Source organism: Arctopsyche grandis, chromosome 10, assembly GCF_051622035.1.
Source record: "Arctopsyche grandis isolate Sample6627 chromosome 10, ASM5162203v2, whole genome shotgun sequence".
Taxonomy (NCBI): domain Eukaryota; kingdom Metazoa; phylum Arthropoda; class Insecta; order Trichoptera; family Hydropsychidae; genus Arctopsyche; species Arctopsyche grandis.
This window is the reverse complement of record NC_135364.1, coordinates 4863334-4880058: the sequence shown is the minus strand read 5'-3', so window position 1 is coordinate 4880058 and position 16725 is coordinate 4863334. Positions and strand designations below refer to the sequence as shown.

At 32.5% G+C, this 16725-nt stretch overlaps 1 long non-coding RNA gene across 1 annotated transcript in view; it reads left to right on the top strand.

Annotated features, from left to right (window-relative positions):
- LOC143917655 (uncharacterized) overlaps positions 1-8001 on the top strand; it is a 160606-nt gene extending 152605 nt beyond the window's left edge. Inside the window, exons 4-5 of the long non-coding RNA XR_013261085.1 lie at positions 6512-6667; positions 7990-8001. This is a non-coding gene — a long non-coding RNA (uncharacterized LOC143917655). The remainder of the gene's footprint in view (positions 1-6511; positions 6668-7989) is intronic.
- Positions 8002-16725: the final 8724 nt, after the last annotated feature.

Below are 16725 nucleotides of genomic sequence, written 5' to 3'. Positions count from 1 at the left end.
AAATATTAATTTTACGACACGTCTATAAACAACTTACAAGAACAAACGACACGGTTCAAGTAAGTCACTTTGCGCAATTTCAAGGCGCAAACGAGATATTATATTGATGATACAATAAGGTCAGATCTAACACAACGAGAAAAAAATTAGCCAAGGCTGTTTCAGCTACGGCATAAAACAACAAAAAAAATCGACAAAATTACATCGTGAGGACCGCAAACGAGGTTAATCAAACACCTGACCGAATGGAAAGTTGAGTGGTTGTATATCTACATACATACACTACGTACTATGACGTAGAAAAAATAAAATAAATAAATAAAAAAGCCGATAATAATAAGCCACCGTGGCAAAGTTGCGTAGGACGATTTTTTTAATGCATCGACAATAAAACGCATGCGCCTTATGCATTATTAATGCACTTTTGAGACGAAAGTCAGCAATAATATAATAAACGGACTCCGTATACGGAAAAACCGTCGGAGATTTGAACGCGTCGACTATTGAGGCAAACCCGAATTGCGCAAAAGCGATCGAAATCTAATACGATTTTTTTTTGTATTCAGATAAATTGAATAAATTTAATCGTGAACGACGCCTACCTTTGAATAAACTCATCCCAAATATTGAACGAGTCACATTAATGCTCTCATGCGATACATTAAGATTATTTCTTGGAAATTTACAATTGAAAACGCCAAATGGGGTCCAGATGAATTTACATGCAATTTTTCGTAACGAAACAATACCAAACATGGACCTTCGATTTTTAAGTTGGATTATGCCTACATGGAAAAATGAATACTGGTTGCTTTTATCTTTGATTTGACTGTTCTTGTGCATCATATTCTCAAGAGCTAAGACGAATGAACAGGGACGTCGCTATGACTTGAGAAGGATATAAAATGTATATTTAATAGTAATTAAATTATTATTGAAATAAAATGGAAGTATTTAAAAACATCCTTAGATTTATGAACCTTTTTTTTTATATAAAATAATAGGAAAATATTAAATTTAATGAATAAGTTTCAGCAATATGTTTCTGCATGCCTATTTATATGTGCATGTATAATTTTATCATGTACAAAAATGGTTATGAAATTTTTAATTTAGAAAATAAACTTCATAGTCAGATTACTTATACAAAACAAGGCAATATAATTTATGTGATATTTTTACTTTATCTATGTGTGTACACATTTGGATAAAATTAAATACTAGTGTTTTTACCCGGCTTCGCTCGGTATTTGTAATATAATCAGCTTAAACAAGGCAAAACAATCTAATAGTATTAATAGTAATAAATTTATTTCAATCGAAAAAAAAAAAATGAAATATGTCAATGTTATCGTAATAGAAACTTTGATTTGTTTTCGATGTCACCAACAAACCTTACATACATACATAGTTACAAAGTCTCTTTCGAAATTATATATTAGATAATATGTACATATGTATGTATTATATAACCCAATTAGTCTAAATTTTGATTTATTACTGTTCAAAGCTATCAGTGAATCAGTAAATTTAATTATAAATATTTATTTAAACATTGTAGGTATTCATATGTATAGGTTACTTCAATGAAAGCTTAAAAAAAGTTCACAGAATTAATTTTGGTTTAATCTACATACATATATATCTACTATATATGTTACATATGTATATAAAAATGAATGTCTTTCTGTTTGTGTGTGTCGAATAGGCTCCTAAACCACTGAGCCGATTACGATGGAACTTTCAGGATTTGTTGTATGGATGTCCCGGGAAGCCTACTGTGCAAAAAAAAAGCGCCATTGTGTAGTCAAGGAAATGTGTTCGTTGGTAACCACGTTACTAGTTGGTTTATGACGAAACGGCGTTGAAGAGACGTTAGTTGAGCTCCAACCATCACTTGAAACGGGAACGGGAACAGAAACGGGAATTGCATGCCTTATTCTGGCATTGCAACGCATGCCGGGTTCAGTTAGTTTTTAATAAATGTATGCCGTTTCAAGCGGATTGTCAACGCTCGAAGATTTCGCCCAGAACTGCTCGGAAACTTATATATTTAACTCTGAATTCCTAGTTTTTAGCTACGCTCAATAGCACTGCCGTATACATAAATAACCCGTTGACAGCGTAAATGTCGCAAACTTGGCGAAATTTGTCAAAGTTGATAGCATCAATTATGCGGCGAGGGCACGTTGTCCTCCTTGAAGAGCGTCGCCGTTTAATAACTGTTGTTTAAAATGCCGACGATTTCCCAACGGTGTCTTTTTTTCGTATTCTCCTCTACGCAAGTTGTAAAGAATCAAACGAGTGGAAAATCGACCAAAGAAATTCATGAAACGAAAAAAAAAACACACACACAACGAAGACCTTGAACGAATCAAACGCGCACGGCAATACAAAGCAACACTTTTCCTTTCATGCGCAATTTTATCGAAAATGCTATATTACACATATTACGGTTTATTCTTATGAAGTAACATTTGAATGTGGATTCTACTAGGATATTTTATAGGGGTTGAAAACAGATCCGTTTTAAATTGACCTAAAGCTCATTGCAAGTAGTGGATTCAACTGTTAGGTGGTTAGTAATTGCCTTACTGTAGTAAAAAAATCCGGTGCTACTTTAGTATGCGATCTACCTTTGAATCGCAGTCGACTTTTTTTTTTATTTGTATCGTAGCAACGAAATGTTTATTACAATTTTTGTTTTTTCCTGCCGCCCTATAATGTTCTCGAAGCATTTCTATCAAAATATCGTCAGCAGATACATATCTCTTAACCAAATCATAAATGAATAGGGCCAATCTTAATTTCACCAATTTGATCTTCGACATAAATTAATAATATGAACAACTAAAATTTAAAAAAAAATATTTTTTTTCCATCCCAGAGTAGACTAAGTAGTTAATTGGTACATTAGAACTTGAGATATCATGTCAAACTCGTTGGAAAAAGTAGTTTCGAGAAAAACGCGTTTAAAGTTACGCGCCGGTTGGATGCCACGTCACTAAAACAGCTATATCTCCGAAAATAATTTGAATTTTGAAAAATCCTCTTAAGGACATATTCTTAAAGGTTTAAACTTTGAAAATATGACACAAAAAAAATCGATTTTTTCAAATTTCTAGACTAGAATACCCGCTTAAAAAAAAGATATCTTAGCAGCCAACACCTATTTATTTAAGGGTCAGGATAGATTAGGTTAAGTCAAGGTTGGCCCTATTCATTTAATATTAGGTTTTTAGGGTCGGTATTATTCAGTCTCAGTGTCACACGCGAGAATTGAGACAGTGAGACCGCATATTAAAGTAAAAACGTGAAGGTAGATCGCATACTAAAGTAGATATGTGAAGGCATACTAAAGTAGCACCAAAAATCCGCTATCTGCGATACTATGCTGGACGCCAAGCGTCCAGTTAAAAATGTGTGTTTTCAGTTAAAATAATGCAAAATCTGCAGGAGTTGTTTTAAGTTAAGAAAGCAAAAACTGCAGGAGGTGTTTTCCACAGAGGTGTTCAAATATACAATGCCCTTCCTGAGAGAGCATTAGAGGTGCTAGTAACATTGGTGCTTTCTTTACGGGTGTTAATGGAAGTACCTCTATGAAAGATGTCGTAATTATTTATTTACTTATTTATTTATTTTACATACATATATACAAATGTACCAGGAAGGCTTAACAGGTAAACCCCAAATGCGCCTTCCTGGTCCATATACTTATTACATAGATACATGTAAATCTAAACAATATCTGACATCTATCGTCAGATATTACAAATATCGTATTAATACGATAAATAACGATGAATAACTTTCATGTTACAATACAATTTTTTTATATTCGATAAACAACCACAGAGACATCTATGGTGAGCAATATGGCGAAACCTAAGATATAACAATAACTAAAGGTTCGCAACAGAAAATTGGGAAGGAAACGCCAATTTTACAGGAATCGTTTCAATGAAAATCAGAAAAATTGGCAAATTCTGATAAGAAACGATCGACCTTGACAAATCAAGGTCTGGCCAATAGCGAGACTTAGCGGGAATCGAACTCGTAACATCAAGTACGAGATAATTCAACATTCACCACTATATAACGCTGCTGGTTATGTATATATGTATATATGTAATATGTATATATGGTTATGTATATATGTATTATGTATATATGTAAGTTTAATAAAATGCTATGTTTGGATTTATATTATATTATTTTAAGGTTACTAATTATAGTTTTGTTAATTTTGTTAACTATGTTATATTATAGGTGTTAGTTTTATTTTAAATTTTTTTATTGTGAAATAATTCATTAGCAATTTGCTTTTTAATAATAAGTAAAGTCCTATGGGTGAATTTCGTAGCACTTACTGTGGCTTCTGTGATAATGTGTCTAATATCGTGTGCAAAATATCGGAATATCAAATGATTTTTCTCAAAATCGAGACCCAATCCATTATCTATGAAATTTTAAGGCAGTATAGGGGGAGACGAATAGTTTCGAGAACATTTTAATTTGTTTGTATTCATCATTTGAGAGTGGCGCCTGGAGCGAGTGTCTTGTTACCTGTACCAGAGTGCACGTCCCTGTGCGTATGTTACTCACGTACGCCGATTAGGCAGATAGCGTAACCTGCAGCCGTACTTGGGTCGTATGTTACCACCCACGCAAGACGTCTTTTAATCCAGTCGTGATTGGAGCTTGCTCGAAAGCCCAAATTACGGCCCTGGACTTCGACAAAGGCGCATCGACGAGTTCCAAAAGCCAAAGAACGGTTACCGACAATAAAAGAAAACCTAAAACCCCATTAAGCTTTTACGATCCGACTTGCCAAACTGACTCCGAAGAACTCTCCGTGCCAAAATCGGACAAAGGCCTCAAAATCAACAATGAAATGAAATTCATTCAACGTCAGGTGCCATTTTAAGTGCAGTTTGCTTGCAATGCTTCGAGTACTTTTGTATAGCTGGTCAATTCGCACAATTGCTAAAATTTTTACGTAAATGTGTTTGTATAGATGTGGTTGGTTTTTATTTTTTGTCGTATTGATTCGATCGTTTATGTGAATTATGATGTATGTACAAATCAGGTGTGAGCACAATTCGTACGTGGAAGGTTTATTGAGTTTAGGCATTTTTAGGTAATATTTATCGATTTAATTAAAATGGTGTTGTGTGTGGGTCACTTAGTGTGAATTGTCACTTATCGGAATTTGTACTAAAAATTTCGCCGAATTTCACAATAGTGTGGGTAAATAATAATATCAGGTAGAGCGAAACTAACGTGGAATTTGATTTAAAAAAATAATTTAATATTCCATATAAATTTTATTATAATATATTATCTATACATATACATTTATTTACTGTAACTTAATATGTACATTTTTATATAGTTTTCAATCTATGTAAATATGTACATATGTATACATTTGTGCTTGAATAAAAAGATCTTCGATCAATGTTGACTTCGTCCAGTGATTACTGTTTTGTTGATCTTCTTTTTTGACTGACTATGGGTGTAAAACTTGGACATTAAAAGCCAAGATGCTACACAAAATCCAATGCACTTAAATAAGTATGGAACGCTGTATGTTCGGCATAACGAGGAGATATAGAAAACTGAATACGTGTGTTAAAAGTATGACAAGGGTAGTTGATATAGTGGAAATGGTAATGAGTGGGTTAAGTGGCTAGAAGAATGGATGAAAGGTGGACAAAAGAAGTAGTGGAATGGTACTTGAGAGGATTTAAAAGGGTGAAAAAAAGGCTGCTAAGAAGAGTGGATGAAATTAGAAAAATGTTTGGGGTTATATGGATGAGAGTTGCACAAAACATAAACGAATGGAAGCACGTTTTGAGAGACCTTCATCAAACAGTGGATGGTGAATGGTTGTAAATGATGACGATGAAGAAAATATACATAAAATGTATATACATTTATATGTAGGTATACCTCTTTGGAAATTTAGGAATAAATCGTGTTGATTTTGAATGGAGAAGAAAATCATTTTTATTTTTACTTATGGTCTTATAGGATCTTTTTTGTGAAATAGTGTTTTTTAAGTATGGAATTCTCAATTCAATAAACCAAAAAAAAAAAAATAATAATTGCATTTAAACGTGATTATATAATGATTTAAAAAAATCATACGCTTTTTACGTAAGAAAAAATTAAAAATTCATTATGTATGTATGTATGTATGTATACACATTAGTCGTAATATAAATATTTTCCATCGTGTTAAAAATATAGAAAGTCATGTTTTCATATTATAGATTAGTACGTATTGCTTATGTACATATGTATGTACGATTTGTTCCTAGAAGTCATTATAATAAATTTTAATTGAAGTTGCGTGTATTTTTTTTTATATTATATGTTTAAAAACTTGAAAATTTCTTAATAATTCGCAAATTAACATTTAAAACATTAACCGTAATATAAATATTTGCAAAAACATAGAGAAAGTCACACGTTTGGTAATTCGAAATCAATTTGAATTTTTCAGCCGGCCGCACGTCGAGATGAAGATTCGCACGGGCAGAGCGTCTCACTTTCTCCCAGTTCCTTGAAATTCGTCAAACAAAAGCTTCAAGGTGAGGCGATGGTCGATTTTTTTTCTCGGTGGTCGATGGCAACACCGACAGACTTAACACCTCGCCAGGTAAAAACAGTATTATATTATTATATAGATACGTATGGATTTTTTCCCCTGGAAGAGGAGAAGAAGTGGCCGAAGTGGACGTCGCCCATTCAACACCACAATGCAGCATCCGTTAATCTTTTGTTGTTCCAAGTGTGTGACCGAGACGAATGCACATTCTCGAGCCTTCGTCGGTGTTAATTAGGGCCGAGGAAAAACCACCACTCGACACCGAAATTCATTAATAATAAACCCCCCTCTAAGCATATTCTCACAAACAAATCACCAATTTGTGTGAGTCGAGTTAAGTTCAGCTCGCGTTTACAAGCTGTTGTTTGCGTTTACGTTTCTAAGGAAATACGATTGTTTTTTTTTTTCGTTTATTTTTTTTATTCCATTTCGGTCTCGTATCTTTATATTCAGTTTAATTAAATTGTTCGGGAGGTTTCTGGGCGTTTCTCACACACACTGCCAGTTCAAATATTGATCACGGGCTCCAAAAAAAGGCGAGTTTGTCCGCGGCTTTTATTTGCGACGTGCAAATATTTGACTTCAAACATTTGTTCGTTTTTAACAATTGTTTCGAAGTGAGTGCTTTCAGATTTCAGAACTATTTGGATGAAATTGGTGATATTTATTAGTTGTATAACTGTACAGGCTTGATTCTTAACTGTAACAAATTAAAATATGCAGCAGAAAGGAAATAAATATAGAGTATATGAAGGCTGCTTTTAGTATTAAAAAAGTCCAATTTTACAAAATGAAATAAAGTGATGCAATTCAACTTTTTGTTTTGAAAATTTGGGTTGCATTTTATCATATTTTCAATAAGGAGAAAAAGTCTTCGACAATCTTATTCAACCTTTAAAAAAATATTAAAAAAAACTACTCAAAAATTTGTTCCATGTGACAATAGGCTACATTACTAAATATTTTAAGATAATAAAATTTTAAATCACGGAAGTTATGTTGAAATAACTATAATATATAATATGATTCTATTGTTGCAAAATATTTTGTTAGTCTTATCAGAACTAAGCTTACAGTTCAATAGAGGTTCAATCTGTATTTAGGCTTTTTAAATAATTTTATGAATAATTTTAATTATGAGGTTAAAATATTGAAATATGGAACAAATCCTACTTTATAGTAGGGTTTCTATAACATAAATAGTAGGGTTTCTGATTTCCCGGACTTCTTCAATTCCTGGGACACGGGATGGAACTCGGAATTCCTGGAATCCCGAGACATTTGATGTAAAATTTAACAGTTTAATTTATTTTTCATCGATATAAAATTTATTTTTTTAATTCAATGCTATTTATATTTACATTATTTTGTAGTTTTGTTTCTGATAACTCTTTATTTAATTCTTTATTCATCCTGAAACACACATTCTTCTCATCTTCATTATAATTTAAAAGATTTCTTCCATTGTGGAATCATCAATACAAGAAGGATACACTCGCTTCATAATATTTTTATCGTAGGATATACATTCACCTTTATTAAACCATTTAAAAACCATTTAAATTAAAATATTTTACTCGAGATTCGAGATTGGTATTCCCGGGACACGGGACATTAAGAATTACGTCAGTTCGCGGGAATTTCTGTCCCGGGTCGATCCGGGCAGAAACTCTAATACAAAAAATACAGATGTTCATAGATAATAAAAAGGAGTCATGCTAGATGTATTTGAATTGTATAGATTTGAAATTATATTATACTATGTCTAATACAATAAAATATCATGAAATTAAATTTAAGAATGGTTACGGGGAAACTTATGTTTACATTAAATAATGAATGTACACGTTGATATTTGCTTACTCATGTTTTAAGTGAAGATAATCTGAACAATGCAAACGTGAAAATTATTTTAAACGAAAAATCATCGCAAAACTTCAAAAAACACTTATATCACTTTCGTTTCGAGGAGTCGATGAATATTCATAAGCGCTTTTTTCGTTCTGTATATCTCGTTCGATGATCGTTATTTAATTGATCAATGGGCGGCTGCCGGGTCAGATATATGTATCTATGATCAGATCAAAATTAGTCGCATTCGTCTCGACCATCGGATCGTGCACGATGATTAATGATCCACACAATAATAATAATACCGCACGTAATGAAAATATTAACTAATATAGAAACGCTCGAGAGTTATGAAACTCTTGAATAAGATTTAAGCTGAAGTTAAAGCCATTTTTTCGAGTTCACATGAATAATGCATCGAATTCGATACGCGGCGTCTCGCACGAAATTAATGAAGATTTATTCATATTATTAAAAATTTATTGATTCTATTGAGATTATTTAGATGTTGGGGTGGTCATCCTTCTAAAAATATGTACATACGTCTGCAGACAAATCGGCAGTCTCCAAATGTATCTGTCGTAACGGTTTTTCAGACATTTGCAACTTGTCTAGAAACAGATCATATTTTTATTCACAACATAATTATAATCGATTCGGTTATTCTAGTTGCGTTCGTCAATATATTTTCGTTCAGTTTTAGATGGGATACACAATGCTTTTTTTAACAGTGAGTATAATGCTACTTTTTATACATATATAAATAACGATGAACTGATTGTTTTATCGATCTGATTCCAAAAATCTGAGAAACGAAGTGGAGATATTTGTCGTTCAATATTTCCTTCGTAGGATCGTTCGTAGGGAGAAACCCAACGAGAGACTTGCCTGCAAATACACCGATAATTTAACGGTACTTAGAGATTCAAGTAGATTCATTCACCAGCAACGTGGACTAGTGGTTAGCATATATGCTTCCAAACATAGTGGTCAGGAGTTCGATTCTCACTAGTTGCTGCTGTCCAGACCTTGGTTTTTGACTCCAGGTCGATCGTTTCCTATCAGAGTTTGCCAATTTATCTGATTTTCCTTGAAAAACCTTTACCCATTTCTCGCAATTTTCGAGTTTTAAGCATCTCAAAATGCGCTGATTCATAAAAATACTCCGAAAATATAGGTTTATCTATAGATATCTCTACGATCCTTTGTTTTATAAATTGTTCAATAAATTGTATTTTGATGTTTATAATTGCCCAGAAAGCCGCATCGGTGTTTACCTGTTAGACCTTCCTGGTATATATATTATGTGTGTAACGATAAAATAAAATTACAATAGCACATTACGTACACACTTTCAACGATGATAATAATTGAAAATTTGCTGAACTTTGACTGCAAAATGTTATCGTTAAACAGATTTATTTACCTTTTGTTAAACGATAATTGGAAATCATTGTATCGTACATACATTAAAGTATTGTGATTAAAATAGATTTGAAACGATAGTCGAGCTTTTTTGATGTGATGAAACATTGTATGGACCACGCGCGCTCTGGAGAGGTGCAAAACGCTTGAAAATTAACACGCCGCTGCGGAAGAAAGGGTTGTAAAAGGCCGAGATCGTTGCACTTCCATTACCGTGAATAATATTCAATATTTACCACCTACACGAGTGAATACGCGCACATATTCACACGAGAGTTCAAAGTAAAATACCTATGGGATAAATGCCTACGAAGGAACGGCGAAGATCATTCAGAAACGCGAAAGCGAATAAAAAATAACGAGAATTAAACTGACCATAGTGAATTGCATGCTTGCTCGTATTGTGAAGCTTTCTACGTATTCTGACGGCTCGAATACGGGTAGGAATTAATTTTTATCAAGCTGTGATCAAACGTCGTAAGTTTGTGCGGTAAAAAGGAAAAACCCGACGGTGTTGTAATCTGACGGATTATCTGAAATATTTCGATAGTTTATAGTTTTTTTTATTGTTTTATTTACTTCCCTTATCGCTCGTGGTTTTACAAGAGTTCAACAGCATCGGTGTAATGTTGATTTTCCGTATAAAACTGACGAAAACCAATCGATCATGATTATGTAGGTATGTGTGTCATATGTGTGTAGAGGCGCCGGCGTTTAATATCAAAGATAAACATGGAATTTTATTAGAAGTGTGAGAAATGCAGTTCGGATTGCGTCAAACTTATGAAATTAAAATCCACTGCATTCTTATACTTCCATATAAGGAGGACTTCAAATAAAATATATGACGCAAATAAAAAAAATACCTAGAAATACGGAGAAATGTCGAAGTTGTATAGAGTCATCAAAACGCTGTATGATTTATGAATTTTTGTAACGAATTTGTATGCATTTTACGCTCATCAAACGTGGCGGTCCGTTTTGAAATAAATATTCTTCTACTATATAAAGATGAACGTTTGTTAGTCTGGTATGCAAATCCATAATACATGTCTCATTTTAGAATGACCAAATTTGGCATATTGTACTATTTCATTGTAACAAAAACCGTACGATTTTTTTTGAAAAGGTTTCATATCTCCAATTGAGTAACACCGGGCAATTTCATACTACTATTGACTAATATTGAATATTTCTAATTTTTATAGCACATTTGGAACTTATCGTAATACATGGTTTTAAGATAAAAAGGTATAGATTTAGTGATTTTATGTCTCTTAGAAGTAGCAGAATGTGAATACATCCTATGTATTTAAAATAGATAGAAGATTAGGATTATTAAATTTTAATTACACATTCATTTTGAAACCTATTCAAATCCTAGCAGTAGTATAAGCTTTCTAAAAAATTCTTTAAAATATGTCGAAAATCTAATCTTAACCTTCAGTTTGAGTTCAAAACTCTATTGGCTTAGTTACGCCATGGCTAATGAACTTGTCGATTTGAAAATGCTTCATTGCTAAAATTTTGAACTGGAGATGTCAAGTACGTTCAGGTTAATTATTCACTGTAGTGTCAGGAAGTTTTCTATAAAATAATCAAGAAGAAAGTCGAGTGTTGTACGCGTGAAAATTTCAAGTACAAATGAGCGTGTGGGTGACTGTTTCAAGGAGCTCGGCAATAAATTCAATATTGTATTCCGACCAGACGTTATTAATTTCAGATGCGTTTTTTGATAAATGCTTTATTAAAAATGAAAGATAAAAAAAAAACGAAATAACATTTCTACAAACCTTTTCAGTGACAAGCCGAAATAATATATCACGCGGAATAGTTTTTATTTCGGTTTTTTTCTTTCATTCCGTCCTCACTAAATATTATATTATGTATGAGAAAGCGAGTTAATTTAGTGGCGGTCGTCGAAACCGCCCGGTGTTCTATTGTTTATTATTATTTCTTGCCCTTTTGTCGAACAAATCGAATATTGATTCGGTTCTGTTCTTTCCTAGTGCACTCTGCGCTTGTCAAAGTGTGCAGCGCGATACTTATGTACGTGAGATCAAATTATGTATCTCGTCGACGGCCAAGATTTGCTATTTTAACGTCGTGCCAATTCGACGATACAATACAACGTCAGAATATAATCACAATGGATTATTTGATACGAAACTACACCATTGACGTCAATTATTGTTATCAACTTTTCAATTTACAAGTTGTATGCTCTGTATAAATGTTTGTGGAATTTGTAAGGCGGTTACACATTGTTGCTTATTGATAGTGATAGGTTTTGGAATGAAACTGACATGATGTAGAATATAATAAGATGATCTAATACTATAAAATTGTATTGAACTAACATAATAGATCAAAAAAATCAAGCAATTATATAAAAAGTAATAGTAGTGTTGCAAATCAAAATTTGGCGTTTTGAAAAGTTGTCTGTAGAGGAGTTACAACTATTCATAAAGCTGTTGTTGTAGGAGATTGAAATTATTATTATATAAAGATGATGATCACGTTACACATATGATGATGATTATATTATTTTTGTAGAAATATTATACATATTGTTGTGTACCTTAGTTATGCGACAAAACATCCCATATGAAGTTTTTTTAATAAAAATATATTCCAATTATATGATGAGGTGAATTAAAAATTGGCTTATGTTAAAATAAAAACATTCTAAAATCGATAAAATTTACTATTTTCACAAACTTATTTGGGCTGGCGGCAGTGCAAATAATTCTTTTAGAATTTTTATATTATTTTTTATATATTTACCATGATACAGGACAACTTTTCAAACTAGAGGTGCTTCTAAAATTCGCTGTTTTCGATGCACAATGTAAATACATACATACATACATATATTAGGTGTGAAATTCGAAGATTTAAATTAGAGATGAGAATGTTACATCTCTATAAAATCAAGTTTACATTGTGAATTGAATTAATCATTGATCTATCTTTAAATTATTAGCGGTTAAGTTAGTATGAATAAGTCGTTTGAAAATCAATGCAATTACAACAAAAATAGCAGTTTTAGCTAGAATTGTATATAAATTTTATATGCAAACGGTTTGATTCTACATAATAAGTGTTCAAAATGATCAATAATTATAAATACATATATACATATATCAATACGAGGAAAAAAAATAAAAATTACCATTGTAATGACAACATGTTCTACTTTTAAATACTTGCTAGCTTAAACTAAATTTAAAGTTTGATTTAAATGCTATTCAGAATCCTCAAGTGAAAATTAAAATATATACATAGATGAGATGTAATAAATACTGTAAGTTTTATATGGATTATAAACATTGAATTGAAATAAAAACGATCTATGTAAGCTTGCGATTAAAACTTCATATTTTATTACGAATAAGATACTTTTAACTTAAACATACACTTTAGAATATAGACATCGACATTAAACGTCGACATAATTTACAATACCTACATACTCTAGCGAAAACATATTAAAAGTTAAGATGCAATAATTAAAATAGCACATAATATGCAGGTACTTCATCCTACGGTTCGCGAAGAAATTATTATATATTTAGCTTCCCTTTCACGTCTCAAGCCAGCTTAGAAGACCCTTTTTATGATTTTTAAATACAACATGGTCGCTAAAGTGCGATTTCGAATGTTCTATTCCTTAATCTTCTCGTATTTGTTTAGTTATTAATATAACCACTATCACTATATAACTTAAATGTTGGTTGACGGGAACATCACAATAATTTAAATTGTTTGCAAATTTCTCTAAGTTGCAACCCCTGAAAATGTAATAAAATAATCTGAGCTCTAACCCCTTCATTAAATTCCTCTATTTTTGCCGCTTTTTTTTATAAAACAAGATGCACTTTAAGAAACAGGAACGCTTAAAACAACGCAACGTACGACTTCTCTTGAAACACTGATTTGCGTAAAAAGGAAAATTTCATATTTTATAAAATAATAATCAACCTAAGGAAAAGAAAGTAGGGTTTAACAAAAGAGAACTTCTTGGTAAGATACAATGCAAATACTCAACTATTTTCAGTCGAATGCCTTTTTATAGATGGCCTTATATATTTGTCCACGGGTGGCGTGAAAAATGCCAATTTTGAATTTCCAACAACTAATCTAGTAGTAAATTTGCATTAAAAAAACGTTGAATTAAAAAAATTGTTGATTTAAAGAACATCCAATGCCTCCAAACAATCGATTTACATCGACAAAAATTAAAAAACAGTACGTATTTTTTATATATCCTTTTATTTTAGATTAGTTTCGGTTTTTAATCTAAAATAAACATTGAATAATCACACATTGGATTAGTTTTGAGTGGTTGACGATAATTCAAAGTCGCCGTTTTAAGAAATGTAAATAGGTTTTCGAGCTCTTTTTTTCCTACATTAACATTACAATAATATAATACTATGATTATTAACAAAATTAAATTAAAATTGTAAAATAGAAAATAATCAGTAGGTCATTAGCTATTAAAATAGATATAAGATGTATTGTGAACATAATTTCGTAATAATAAAAAGTATTTAAAAATCAAAAAAAGTCGCCGTTTTGCCAGAAACACGCCGTATGGCGAAAGCTGTCTTCTCAGAAGAACGTCATGTTCCCGTCATTATTTTGACTATAAAAGCTGTTGAGAACTTCCCTGGTTATCTGTCTTAATTTTAAACACAAACATGCGATTTTATAAAATATACAAGCAGACCAAAATCCGATGCAAAAAAAACAATACAGCTACATGAAAAATACACACGAAAAAAAGCTGGCCGATTTAGTTTTAGCGAATTTTCAGATTAAACTGACCAAAAGAGTAGAAAGTAGTGCAAGAGTTTAAAATTTGATGATTAAATAGTGACTTACTTGTACAGAGTGAGTCGCATCCAGCACTTCACGCGTGCGCCGGGAAGCCACTTAAAGTAGCGACCATCAAGCGCACGATGCACATAATAAATACACAACACCATTCACTGGCGCAGGCCCTGGATGCTGTGCTGATGCAGGCCTTCCTGCTGCCGACCCTGACGTCTTCCCTGAACACTACCAGACCGATCGGCTCTAACACGGAAACACGAGCGCGAAAGCTCGAGGCGCGCTTCCGGCATCCTCACACACTGCGAAACCGACCACAACACACCCCGAAGAAAAATACCCCACTGATATATAATCAAGATCACATCATCACATGCACACACACACACACTCACACTCGCGGCGACGACGTATGCGAAGTGGTCGTCGACGCTTTTGGATTTTCCGAAAAGTTTTCCGCTTGAAAGTTTTTCCGGGCTCGTGGTTGTTTCCGGTCTGTGACGTCACTGAGTTAGAGTGCGGTTTGCGGTGATGTTGCCGCTCCGGTGTCCGGTGAGCGACTGCGAGAGAGAGCGCGGCGCCACCTCCCCTCCTGGGCCCCCCTCTCTCCCCCTTGGCCCACCCCCACCCCTTCTGGTGGGCCTCCGCCCCCCGGCCCGTCGATGGGGGGTGATAAGGGGTGGTGTCGACAACCTCTCCGTCGCCCACCCTTCTGTGGATTATTTTTGAGTCGTTAATCGGCTGTCGTTTGTCGACCAGTTATATACCCCTGCTGGAGTGGTCTGATTAAAGTTGCATAAATCAGGGGTGTGAATTTTTAATTTTTTTTGACTGAATTATAATTAGGGGAAGCTTATTTTTATAAACTACTAGTTGTTTTACCCGGCTTCGCTCGGTATTTATAATATAAACCGCTTAAACGTGGCTAATCTAACGGTGAACATTTTATTTAATTTATTTGAATAGTTTTATTTTATTTTAGTTTATTTGAATGTTCATTTATTTTTTTATTAAATTAAACGTCACGGATTCTCCCACCCAAACCTTACATATAAAGTCTCTTTCGAAATTACATATATATTATATATTAAATAAACTCTTTATGTCCATCGGCTGTCCTAAATATTTTATTAATTAATTATTAAAATTGTAACTTATCTACTATTTACAAACCTTTTTACCTTAAAAGTCTACATACATACTTTGGATGCAAGGTTTCAGTGGGAGAATCCGTGACGTTAAATTTATTAAAAAATCAAATGAACATTCAAATAAATTTAAATAAAATAAAACTATTCAAATAAATTAAATAAAATGTTTACTGTTCGATTACCCATGTTTAAGCGGTTTATATTACAAATACCGAGCGAAGCCGGGTAAAACCACTAACACAATAAAATAAAACAATATAAAAACGGAAATCGAAATAAAATAAAAAATAAACCAATAAATTTTTGGGAAATTATGAAATGTGTTTCTAAAAAGGTTCAGCTTAATAAAAGATTCTAATTCATTAGGACTGTTCCAAATTTTAGCTTCTTTATTTGAAAAACAAGTAATTTTACGATTTTTGTAAGAAATATATTTTTGTCTGACCTGTCATATGAGTATTTATTTAACACTAGGGTTGTTACCCAGCTTCGCTCTGTAAATGAAAATGAAATAAGAACCATGATAAAATCTTCATTTGTTTTTTTATTTAATTTATTTGAAACAAAAAAAAATCTATATTATTTAACGAAACGACTTTGACGACAGCCAATCAGAAACGAATTACAGACGCCGTTTCGGTTTTATATATAAGATAACATTAGAAGGTTTATCATAAATTAGTTATTGTTGGTTAAATTTTATATTATTAGTTAAATTGTATAACTCTTGTTTAATTGTATAGTATTAGTTAAATTTATTAGAAAAATTGTATACCTTTGGTAGAGTGGTCTGATTTAAGATATATAAATCAGGGGTGTGAATTTTATCATAATTATAAACTT